The sequence below is a fragment of the Ornithodoros turicata genome, chromosome 1 (assembly GCF_037126465.1).
Source record: "Ornithodoros turicata isolate Travis chromosome 1, ASM3712646v1, whole genome shotgun sequence".
In the NCBI taxonomy this organism is placed as follows: domain Eukaryota; kingdom Metazoa; phylum Arthropoda; class Arachnida; order Ixodida; family Argasidae; genus Ornithodoros; species Ornithodoros turicata.
The window spans coordinates 200,670,724-200,683,124 of record NC_088201.1 but is presented as its reverse complement, the minus strand read 5'-3'; the positions used below and the strand labels follow the sequence as shown (position 1 = coordinate 200,683,124).

The following is a 12,401-nucleotide window of genomic DNA, read 5'->3' as shown; positions in this document are numbered from 1 at the left end:
ATTGCGCTTATTCGTGTTTTCTGCCAAATCAACGACGCACAGCGGTTAAACAGCGGACTAGCTGATTCAGGTGCACATGGCCGACCCCGCCTTTACATGCGGATAAGTTACCGCTTTTCACGTGGGTCGCCGAGTTACACCTGTATATTGCCGTTCAAATTATGAATGAAGGAAACACCGCAGAGACAACGACAACCAAACTAGACAAAACGATTTTTGTTCTGTGCCACAATGCGAATCTGCGCACCGAAGGCAAAGCCAATTTATCTTTCCGCATTTTCTTCTTTCCAATCATGGAATGCCGCCGACATTGACGCATCATCGGAACAAATTGACTGAACGACTTAAAATCGGGAAACGAGTTGTGTGTTTGTGTGGCAGAACTATTGGATGGGTCCTGCTTACGTATCTGATGAACTTATTTTTCCTCAAGCACGCTCAAGGGCTGTGCAGCTCGCGTCAGGAAGAGAAGGAACAACAACTTTACCTTAACATGCCCCATTGGTGGTGGTGATGAGGGGAATGACATAATGAGCATTTTCACAGTAAGGATCGAAGTCCAGTTGTGTCCAGAGAGGTCAAAATAGCTTTGCGAGCAGACGGTTGGTGGGTGGGCAAAACAAAACAAGTTTGTTTCAAACTTGAGTAGCCATTGTAGCAGAAAAAAGTAGTAGTAGAAAACGTAGTCGTGTAAGAAAGCGCAAGTTCTAGCGCGAAAACGTATATCAAGTCCGTTTTGTAACTGCGCATTTGAATCAGCGCGTCAAGTTACTTGAGAAAGAATGCAGAAAGAAGAGAGTAAGGACAAGGGGATGAAACTCGCGAGTTCCTTCGCGAAATAAAGTGAGGCGCTGGGAGCTTTTCGCGTCATGAAACGTCATGAAACGTCAGAACTTTTACGTCGAAGCGCGACTTCTCAACCCTCACCAGCCCATTGGTTCTCCCGGTATGCGAATGCTGACTGATCGGGTTGAAATTATGAACTTTCCTAGGCGCGCGCAAGTGGGTGAGCCGTGTCGGCGATTGGGGAGCAGCTCGGCGTAAAGAAATATGATGGGTGCAGCAGGGACGCAAGCAAAGCATTTATGCCGGTACTGCTTTGGATTGTTTTTAGTGTCCTTCCCTTAGCATGTTGTCGGTACTGACTCTGAAAAACTCGGACCCTCATGGACACTTCTGCAAGTCAATTAAGTGATAGATAAGTGGAAGACAGGTCTGCTTGGTGCGACAAGGATTCAAGGACCAATACTGCGTTTTCCCTCTACCTACTCGATGACAGGTAGGTCAGTTCATATTCCATTCTGACACTTATCATACACTGTAAAAAATTGCCGTAAATTTTACGATCAAAATTTATTTTTTGCCGTAAAAAGAACAGGTATGCTACCGTAATTGGAAATGCGGTCCAAGTAGTGTAATTAGTACGGCACCAATGAAATATGCCGTTATTATGACTGTTATTACCGTAAATAAGACGGTAGTGTGCCCGTAATCCTGATTACGGTCAAATGACTGTAGATATTACGGTAGTCTGCCACACTTTCACATTGGATTTCAGTATCTGACATTGTGCTACGCTTGCTGGGAACAGTGAATTTTAATAAATGACTGATTGCTGGACATGTATACATGCATATGGTGGCACAGTGTTGGTATACATTGTATTTCATTAGATGGTACCAGTTGAAGTTGGTCTAGTGAGGAACTGGAAGTGAGGTGGTGCCAGTTCGAACTGGACCAGTTTACATGTTTGGGGGAAGTTTCGGTTTCAGTGCCATGACATGTTAATATGAAGATTGCAAGGCGAAGTTCAAGTAATTTTATTAGTAGAAAAAAATCATATTTCAATTTTTGGCAAACTTCAATAGCGTTAACGAATGTTATTTTGTAATTCTTATATATTTGTATTTTGTGCGTTCCTGCTCCCGTGATGAATGATGCGTTCGCTTGCTTAGCGGCTTGCCTGTACAGCGCCTTTTTGCTCGTTATTAGCGTGGTGTGTGACACAGGCGTTGGTTTTATAATCGAAAGGGTTTGTCTGTAAGTTACGACAGTGCGACAGTACAATGAGCGGCGGCCGGGCGGGCGGGTGTTACAGGATTACAGCTGGACTACAACTGTGGAGACCGCTTTATCGTGAGTACTATGCTCAAGTGCTTTTCCCTTGTGCACCATTTAGAAATATTACTTCTACTAGAACCTCATCTCTTTGTTCCGCGTCACGTTCGTGGCACCTGTAAGTACATGCCGTTTTACGTGTAACATGTACGAGTGGCTAGTTAACGTTACCAACAACTTTTTTTCATTCTCGTGTTGTTGTCTTTATATTTTTTCGTTCGTTCTCGTGTTTTAGATCCTTCACACCACGGGTGTTCTCGAACTAGCGTAGTTCGAACTAGCGTAGAACTAAGAGATTCGCCGGCTTTCGGGGGCAATGAGTGGTACTCATTGCCCCCGAAAGACGGCGAATCTCTTAGTTGAAATGCCCAACTACTCCACAACAGAAAGGAGGAGGAGGAGGAGTGTCGTTGGGAGGAACCGAGAGGTCTGCCTTCCTGATTAGGCGGCATGTTTCTCGGGAAGGGAAAGGTGGTGGAGAGGAGGAGAGGAAAGGGTGTTTAGAGACAGAGAGCCTGTCCGGTTTGGTGAAGCATCAGCGAGGAACTGAGCTCATGCTTTATTGCTCGAGCGGACAGCATCAGCTGTCCTCGTCTTCGCCACAGTAGCCCCCCCCCCCCCCCAACGAAAGTGACTTCGTCACTCCAAGAGACTCTTTTGGGGGTCTTGCGGCGGATGCTGGGACGGCCGGCGGTGCTGGTGGTCGGGACCGCTGGGATGTCATCGGCGTCGACGAAAGCCGGTTTCAGGCGGTCGATGGAGACCGTTTCGGGGCGGCCGTGGCAGTCTATGACGAAGTATTTCGGGTGCCGCTCCAGGACGGGAAAGGGGCCGGAATAGGAGGTTGCAGCGATTTCCTCAAAGCATCGGTCCGGAGGAAAACGTGAGTGGCGGAGGTGAGTTGCGGAGAGACAAAAGGCTTGCCGGACTGGTGTGCTCGCGTAGGAGTGGGTGTGATGTGGGAGAAGTGCTCACGCAGGTCCTCTACGTAGTCCGAGGGGTTAATGGCAGTTGAGGAAGTGGGCTCGAAGAACTGGGCCGGAAGGGCAAGGCTGGTGCCGTACACCAGGTCGGCAGCGGTGCAGCCTAAATCCTCTTTCCACGAGGCCCGAGGTCCCAGGAGGACCAATGGAAGACAGTCGTGCCATTTGGATGAATTGCCATAGGCCATGATGGCCGCCTTCAGGTGACGGTGGAAGCGCTCGACTATACCGTTGGCACATGGGTGATATGCAGTCGTGCGACAACGGTTGGTACCGAGGAGCTGCGTCAGTGATGTGAAGAGGCGAGATTCGAATTGCCTGCCTCTATCGGTGGTGATCTGAGAAGGGACACCGAACCTTGCGACCCAGGTGGAAACAAAAGTGCGGGCGACCGTGGCGGCGGTGGCGTCTGGCATGGGTACAGCCTCAGGCCATCTGGTGTATCGGTCGATGCAAGTTAGCAGATATCGGTGATTGTTTGAGGGCGGCAGGGGGCCGACAATGTCGATGTGAATCTGTGTGAACCGGGCGCTCGGCAAGGGAAACTGGGAGAGCGGAGAAATGGTGTGGCGGTGGACTTTTGCACGTTGACAGGAGAGGCAAGATCGGGTCCAGTTACGAATGTCAGTATTCATGGAAGGCCAGAAGTAACGAGCCGTAATCAAACGCTGAGTTGCCCTGACTCCTGGATGAGCGAGTTGATGAAGCGCGGCGAAGAGGGGTCGCCGGAAGGCCTTCGGAACGAAGGGTCGCTCCGAGCCTGTGGATGTGTCACAGTAAACAGGTGTGTCTATTCCCGGAAAACAGATGTCACGAATGGCCCGGAAGGAATGGCTGGATAGTAGGTGTTGCAGCTCGGAATCAGATTGTTGATGATGAGCAACGTCAGCGAGGTTAATGGGGGTGTGTTCCAAAGCCGATATGCGACTTAACGTGTCAGCTGGAACATTGTCGCTGCCTTTTATGTGCTTGATCTCAGCATTGAATTCCGCTAGGTACGCCAGATGCCGTACTTCCCTGGAGGAACGCCGAGAGCTGCCTGAACGATAGGCGAAAACCAAGGGTTTGTGATCTGTGAAGATGGTGAATGACCTGTCCTCGAGGTAGTATCGAAAATGCTTGACGGCCGTGAAGGCAGCGAGGAGCTCACGTCCAAACGTGCTGTAGCGCTCTTCTGTGGGGGAGAACTTTTTCGAGAAGAACGCGACAGGTTGCCACTGGCCCTCAACGCGTTGCTGCAAGACTGCGCCGATGGCGTGGTTAGAGGCGTCCACCATTATAGACGTAGGTGCGTCCATGACGGGATGGATCAAGGTCGTTGCCGACGCCAGTGCTTGTCTGGCTTCCTGAAAGGCTTGTAAGGTATCGGAGGACCAGGAAAGCGTCGTGGCTCCCGACCTGGTCTGCCTCAGGAGCGCCTCAAGAGGTCGTAGTATTAGCGCGCAGCGTGGAATAAAACGCCTATAAAAATTGATCATTCCCAAGAAACGGCGGAGCTGGGTGATGGACGACGGCAGAGGAAAGTTCTGGATTTTCTCGACTTTGTTGGTAAGAGGGGAAATTCCTCGAGCGTCTACTCTGTGTCCTAAGAACTCCAAGGCAGGAACTCCGAACTCGCATTTGTCGGCATTGATCAGCAGCCCATGGTCGGCCAGGCGTCCAAATAAAGTTTGTAAATGTTGAAGGTGTTCTTCGGGTGAAGCACTGGCCACTAGCAAGTCGTCGAGGTAGGCGAATACGAAAGGTAGCCCGCGAGTGATGTTGTCAATGAACCGCTGAAAAGATTGGGCAGCATTCCGGAGGCCGGACGGCATTCGGACAAACTCGAAGAGGCCGAAAGGGGTGACTATTGCGGTTGTGGGAATGTCTTCCTCGGCCATTGGTATCTGATGGTAGGCTTTCATTAAATCGATCTTCGAAAACATCGTTGCACCGGAAAGACCCGTGGTGAAATCAGAGCTGTTGGGCAAGGGGTAGCGGTCGGGAACAGTAGCCAAATTTAGCGCGCGATAGTCACCACAGGGCCGCCAGTCACCGGTCTTTTTGGGAACCATGTGAAGGGGCGAAGACCAGCTACTAGATGATGGACGAATGATGCCGACAGCGAGCATGTGGTCGAACTCTTGTCGCGCAATAGCAAGTTTTTCGGGGCTTAGGCGACGTGCTTTTGCGAATACTGGTTGGCCACTTGTTACGATGTGGTGGGCGACGGGGTGCTTGACGGGCTTCGTCCAGTCACACGGGGCCGTCAAGGATGGAAACTGTCGTAAAAGATCGGCAAAAACATTGTTCTGCGGAAGAGTGATCGCGAGGCCGACAGATGTAGCGCGCGTGCTTACGCCGTTGACCGTGACGCCAGTAAGGTGGTCCACCAGCCTTTGCCCAGCGACATCAACCAAGATTTTGTTGCGCCCTAGGAAATCGCTGCCTAGGATACAGTGCCGAGTGTCAGCAACGAGAAACACCCAGTGAAATGTCCTGCGTAATCCGAAGTCGAGAGACAATGAACGACGGTATTAAACAGGAATTCTGGAGCCGTTTACTGCTGTGAGATACATGATGGGCGTTCTGCTTCTGTCAGATGGTGAGGCCGGGAGGACGCTGACCTCCGCTCCGGTGTCGACAAGGAAATTGTGCTTGCCGCACCGATTCTTGATGAAGAAAAGGCGACCTTGCCGTATGTGGTGGGGGCTTCCGGTCGCCGCTGGTAACCCCCGGCGTAGTTTCCCTGCCATGCACACGGGGATTCGCATCGCCGAGCTGTGCGACCGAAACGGCTGTGGAACCAACAAAGGTGGCGTCGGCGCGTTGGCGGCGAAGTGGGAGGAGTCGGGGAACGTGCGGCACGGCGACGTTGAGTAGAACGGTCTGGACCTGAGGAAGTGCGGTCGCGGGGTCCGGATCGCTCGAGTATGTCTGCGATGCGGCGGACTTCTTCCCGCAGCGAGGCCAGGTCAGAGCTTTCCGCTGCCGACACAGAGGATGCGCCTTCAAGCGCTGCCAGCGCAGACGGGTTGTACGAGTCGGAGAACAGCTCCATTGCCTTATCCGCTCTGGTAGCTAATGACACAATGTCGGTCTCTTCCGTAACCGACAGAGCCAGCTGGACGGCATGAGGAAGTTTTGAGAGGAAGAGCTCACGAAAGAGCTTGTCGTCAAAAGGAGCGGTTCCAAGGATTTGTTGCATGTATCTGACGAGCTGTGAAGGTTTGCGGTCCCCCAAGGGCACCTTTGAGAAGAGCTCGTGCAGCCGCTGACGATCGGACGGAAGAACCCTGCTGGTGACAGCACGCTTAAGGGCGTCGTAGGGATCTTGTAATGGAGGCGAGCTGATGATGTCGCTGACCTCGAGTAGCACGTCCTCGGAAAGGACAGACAAGATGTGATGGTACCTAGTCGATTGGGTAGTGATGCCGCCTAAAGGGAATTGCGATTCCGCCTGTTGAAACCATAAGTCGGGGCGGGACCGAATAAATGGTGGCAGGCGGATAGCGAAATGCCCAACGCGGGCCACGGTAGGTGAACCTTACATGTTGCCGTTCGAATCGTTCGGGTCACCACTTTAGAGACAGAGAGCCTGTCCGGTTTGGTGAAGCATCAGCGAGGAACTGAGCTCATGCTTTATTGCTCGAGCGGACAGCATCAGCTGTCCTCGTCTTCGCCACAGGTGAAGTGGAAGACCGAGCGGAATCCGCTCGGGGGGAGGATAGCTGCGTCCATGGGCCGACTTCAGGGGAACTGTGCCGGCATACGCCTATTACACATCTGAGGGAAACCCAGGAAAAACCCCAGACGGCACAGCCGGCCCACGGATTCGACCGCGGACCTCCCAGTCTCCAAGCGCACGCGTTACCGCTGCGCCACCGGAGCTGGTCCACAACAGAAATGTTGAGAGATTTACGTGCTTTCTGGGGCCACGACTGCTCAAATTGAGTGACTGTCCAGGCACACTCTAATTACATGTTGCAATTGAATGCATAGTTACTTGTTCCTTTTCAACTTTCCAGAAACCTTAAGCTGCTTGGGCTCAAAGGAAAATGTCGATCCATCGTGTGCTATTAAGAACATCTCACATACTTTGTTGAATGATTCAAGATTACCACAAGGTAGTCAAGCAAGGGACCCATCAGCCATGAAATATGATCTATTCCATGTAACTCTGTAGTTCCTCTACTGCTATAGTTTAATTACATTATAGTTACGCTACATGTACATGAGAATATGTGCAATGTTTGATTTCAAATAAAATGTAATTTTGTATTGCAGTTATTTGGATCTGTCATTGCTGGGAACAGCAATCCTGCAAAGTGGCACTGGTTGCCTACCAGCTAGCCTCTGTGCGAGCAGGCCACTGTAAGTCAAGCCACTTCAACTGGTCCCCGTTCAACTATTATGTTTGCAACCAGTTCCAGTCGAGACTGCGACCGGTTAGAAACCAGTTGAGATTGGGACTGGCCAGAAACCAGTTGGGCCGACTGGTTTCTGGCTGGTCCTAGTCACAACTGGTACCAGTTGGCCCAACTGATTACTGGTCCCAGTCTCAACTGGGACTGGGTGAACTGCGTTATCGAACAGGGACCAGTTGTCCCAACTGGTACCAGTTGAGCTGGAACCGGTTGCACTGGTCCCTGTTCGATAACACAGTTCAACTGGTACCAGTTCAAAAATTTTTTGCCTGGGGTACTCCCAGAAGACGCGTACTTTCGCCTTATTGCACGCGAAAAGGGAAATGATCCTGTGTACTATTTCCAGTCACCGTTACTTGAAGCTGCTGCCGACTAAAACAAACTGAGCAAGCTCCGTGCGCATACGCCCACTGATGTAGCCTGGAGGTAAATTATCTTGCTGATGTGTTAGATTTACTTCTTTGCATACTTCAGTGCTCCAAGATACTGAATGCTAAACCGCTCTGCTGTAAATTTTGTATTCTAGGTGAAAAGATCTAAGAACTTGCGTATATGACATATCATGTGCTTCATATGCGTATGACTTGTCAATTTGGTGTTACTGGAATGATGTTGTGATTGTTGAACATGTTTAATGTGTTCTTGACCCTGCACAATTTGTTTGGTTCCAATCTGTTCCAGCAGAGATGGTCACTTCTGGGCACACCATCCTTCCTGGCCAAGTCGTGTGGAAAGGCATCCAAGACACGCTTGGCCTTGGATCACTTTCTGCAAGAAGACCCAGGAGGGGGAATCTCTTTTGCATGGTTCTCGTAACAGTGAGTGAGTATTTAAGTTTTTATCATCAATCAGTCTTGCATCACTTTAGCGTTTCAATCCTTCACTCTGCAGCAGCACATTTCAACTAGAAACTGATATTATTCCGGCTTATTTCATTTAGCCGTTTGTACTGCTGTTCTTTCGGGACTGTAACACATGCTTGTTGTGTTCGTAAGTTAAATGTCACACCAATGTCTCGAAAGGTAGAACATAAGGAGCTGGTGTCCCTTATAACTTCACATGGAATTAGGGTATTTTGTTGCGTTGGCATGCTGCTTGTCCACACTTGAACATTAGCATTCCTTTGCGATCGAAATTGCACCTTCTTACCCACTTAGAATTTGCGCAATAAGTGCATAGCATGGCGGATAATGTTCGGTGTCCCTGTCCTTATTTTTTGTCGGAAACAAAGTCGTTGAGTAAAGCTGCTGCTGGCTGGCTAATACGTGTAGCTCCCTATCTTAATATATTGAAAGCTGGGTGACTCACGCCGGATCAGACAGGGTGGTCTGGTCGACCTCTTAATTTTTTCTTTCAAACATATTTTAAAGCCTTGTCCCTAGGAGGTATATTGGCACTGAAAGTAGTTGAAAATAATTGGTAGTTATTTTTAATGCACTATCACTCAGACGTGGGCATTTCGACCATTGCGCATTCTATGCAGTTTGACACCACGTATCTTCATATCTATTTGACATATTTAGCTGAATTTGTTATCCGTGTATTATCTGGGATGGGTAGCACTGCATGCGAAGTTCTGTAGATTCTAAGAAGGTGTCTCTGTTTGAGGAGTAAAAAATCGCAAAGATGCCTCATTTGTAAAATATGGTACGTTTTGGGAACTTCACAACTCGTCCCCCGTTTGTGATACCGGACAATAATCTGCATCATTGTGTTCATCTCGAAATGCCCTTTCTTCGCATAACGAGTACATTGTATTGTGAATCACGGCAGAGGCACCAACAGTCTTTTTATGAGGGGTATCTACGAAAAATGCGTAAATTCGACAGCGCGTATCCCATATATTCCCACTCGTGACATCGTTCATTTTACTCACAAACGTTCTTCGAGAAGACTCAAAACAGCACATAAAAAAATTTGCTTCAGGGATGGTCGAAGTTACGTTCGTAACTCAATGTCATTCGCAAAGTAATTTCGACCATCTATGAAGCAATTTTTTATGTGCTGTTTTGAGTCATCATGAAGAACGTTTGTGAGTTTACGAGTGGGAATATATGGGATGTGCGATGTCGAGTATACGCATTTTCCGTAGATACCATTCACAAAAAGACCGTTGGGGGTGCAATTCACGATATGATGTACTCGCTATGCGGAGAAAGGGCATTTCGAAACGAACAAAATGATGTAGATCATTTTCGAGCATCACAAGTGGGGGCCGAGTTGTGAGGTTCCCAAAACGTATCATATTTTACAAATGAGGCAACTTTGCGATTTTTTATCTCCTCAGAGGCAAACCTTAGGACTCTCAGAGCATAGGACGCAGTGCTACCTACCCGACACAACACTTGAAAACAAATTCAGCTGAATATGTCAAATAGATATGAAGATACGTGGCGTTGAACTGCGTACGAAGTGCAATGGTCGAAATGCCCACATCTGAATGATACTTCATTAAAAAATAACCACCAATTATTTTCAACTACTTTCAGCACCAGTATGCTTCCTAGGGACGAGGCTTTAATATATGTTTGAAAGAAAAAATTGGAGAGGTTGACCAGACAACCCTGCTGATCCTGCGTGAAATCACCCAGCTTCTGTTTCTCCCTTGCAGTAAGAAAGTGTGGTGCCCTCTGTAGGCTGGTGCGCCGCGATGCTGTGCTCTGCTCTCCATAGTATTTATTCATCCAGAATGCAAGAAACATTAGAGTTGTTTCTTTGTTATGACTATAGTCTAAAAACTGAGTGGTACAGAAAGTCCACTTAGATCACAAAATGTTATACTGGTGCGACATAATTGCAGTATGCTGTTTTAAAATGATTAGTGGGTAAAATGGATGTGAGGCAAACAGGGAGGTAGCTCCAATCATGATTTGTCCGCGGAACAAAGAAATCAGTGTTAGATTCAACATGGAAATTGTGTGCTTTCTCTCCCTTTTTTTTTCGGTGATGAGTAGTACAGGTGCAGGACGTGCATGTGTCAGTATGAAGGACATTAGGGTGCAGCGAATTTATGTGGTACATATTTTATGTAAAAAACACAGGCGTGCAATTCTCTGGTGCATGGTGAGATTAGTGGAGTGATTTTCCATAAACTAACCATCTCATTCCTGCATATATCACCCGTGTCACTAGTCATCAAAAGTAAAAATTTGTACTTGCTTCGCTGATGGCATTGCTGATTCTTTCATTTAAAACGTATCTTGTGATTGGAACTACCTGTTGAATTGCTTGGCATGTATTTCCTGGAATAATCTCAGTGACATTTGTGATTATACGAGTGCAGCGTGCTTATTTCATAACCAAACATATTCTTCGTTTCAACAATTTTAGGCCACATCTATAATGACAAACACTGTAAGATCATTGCGTCTTCACACAGTCACTCCACATCAAATCATCAATATCTAACAATATTTAAATCGATATATGTACTATCCCAGTATGAGTGATGTAAGGCCTTTATGACCAGTATAAGACCTTAAGATATTTCTTCGCTTGTATCGGAAAGTACTCAGCCAGCACCATAAAGGTGCCTGTACTAGTGCCACCATACTGAATGTGTAATGTGCAGAGGTGTGTGCATGTGTACCTGCATTCGAATGGCAGTAACTGTCATACTACATATCCTGCATTTTCTTTCTTACAGGAATATACTGTGCATCAGCCCTGCAGGGGCAGCTAGCTGAAGAACAGAGCCAGAACCTACGAATAAGTTCTGGGTATTGTTTCGAAAACAGCACAAGTGTAAGGGAACGTTTTACTTGGTAACCAGATACACTTCATATACTTTGCAACTCTAAGATGTTTTTTTTTTATCTGTGCAGATTCAACAGACGTCACAGATTTTTCACCATTTCTCTGTATGTACAATAAATGCTCGGTCCTGTACTCTATGACTTGTGTCACACATTACTGCATGATTTGCAATTCCACTAAAGGAAGACAAACACAATTACACATCCTTCGGTGCTGTTCCCAAATTTGTGGGAATTAATGCACTCCAAACTTCAAACAAAAGCCGACTCTCTCAGGTGGCCGTGAAAATTACGGGAAAGAGCCGGCAACATAGCTGCCATTAAAATCCCTGTAAATTTTACGGCTGCGTTTTTTGTAAGACACCGTAATTTTCACGGGAAAGAAACAGCATTCTGGTTACATCAAAATTACTGTAAATTTAACGGCAGTACTTCTTCCGAAGTGGCCGTAATTTTAACGGGAAAAGTCTGGCAACATAGCTGCCATTAAAATATACGTAAATTTTACGGTAGTTTGTACGGTACAGTGTAGCGTACTCCACGCCTGTGGCATATACGCAGCATTTCGGCCGGTAGAATTTTTGGTTTCCACGTTTCTGGTTCCTATTCTGATCTTTCTTGCTCAGGTATAAGCACTCAACTCATATCTGCCTCCGAAAAGCGTCTGCATGGAGAAGCCACTCTGAGGTGTTGGAGCATCTTTATCTTTTGACATACGATTTGAACCAGTTCTTTTGTTTGTCTGTTTTGTTTAATTCCGTGTTAGCGCCGCGAAGCAACTGTGGCTATGAGCGACGTACAGACGTGGACAGATGAAGAGAGGACAGCAGGAAGGAATGGGGGACAGCGGGGTTAGTATGCGTCCTGGGCCGACTTCAGGGGGAACGGTGCCGACATTCGTCTGGAAAGTCTTCAGAAAACCCAGGGAAAACCTCAGACAACACAGCCGGATTCAAACCCGTGTCGCCTCCCAGTCTCGGCGTGAAAAGCGATGATCCTAACCACTATGCCACGGGAGCTGCTCATGTTCCTTTGTGAAGGGTCAACCACACCCCTACACAAGCAGCGAGGGGATATGGACATGTTCTCTGTCATGCTGGATCTGTGAACGTGTGTGCCTGTACAGTCAGATACTGTTG

The 12,401-nt window shown here is 47.9% G+C and overlaps 1 protein-coding gene and 2 long non-coding RNA genes across 3 annotated transcripts in view; all 3 read left to right on the top strand.

Annotated features, from left to right (window-relative positions):
- LOC135375358 (uncharacterized) overlaps positions 1-12,401 on the top strand; it is a 110,747-nt gene that overhangs the window by 12,133 nt on the left and 86,213 nt on the right. The window lies entirely within an intron of this gene.
- LOC135375349 (uncharacterized) lies at positions 3,199-7,987 on the top strand. The gene is made up of 3 exons (XR_010417224.1): positions 3,199-7,207; positions 7,368-7,454; positions 7,854-7,987. It is a non-coding gene; the product is annotated as an uncharacterized LOC135375349 (long non-coding RNA).
- Positions 11,163-11,395, top strand: LOC135375341 (uncharacterized). The gene is made up of 2 exons (XR_010417217.1): positions 11,163-11,251; positions 11,332-11,395. It is a non-coding gene; the product is annotated as an uncharacterized LOC135375341 (long non-coding RNA).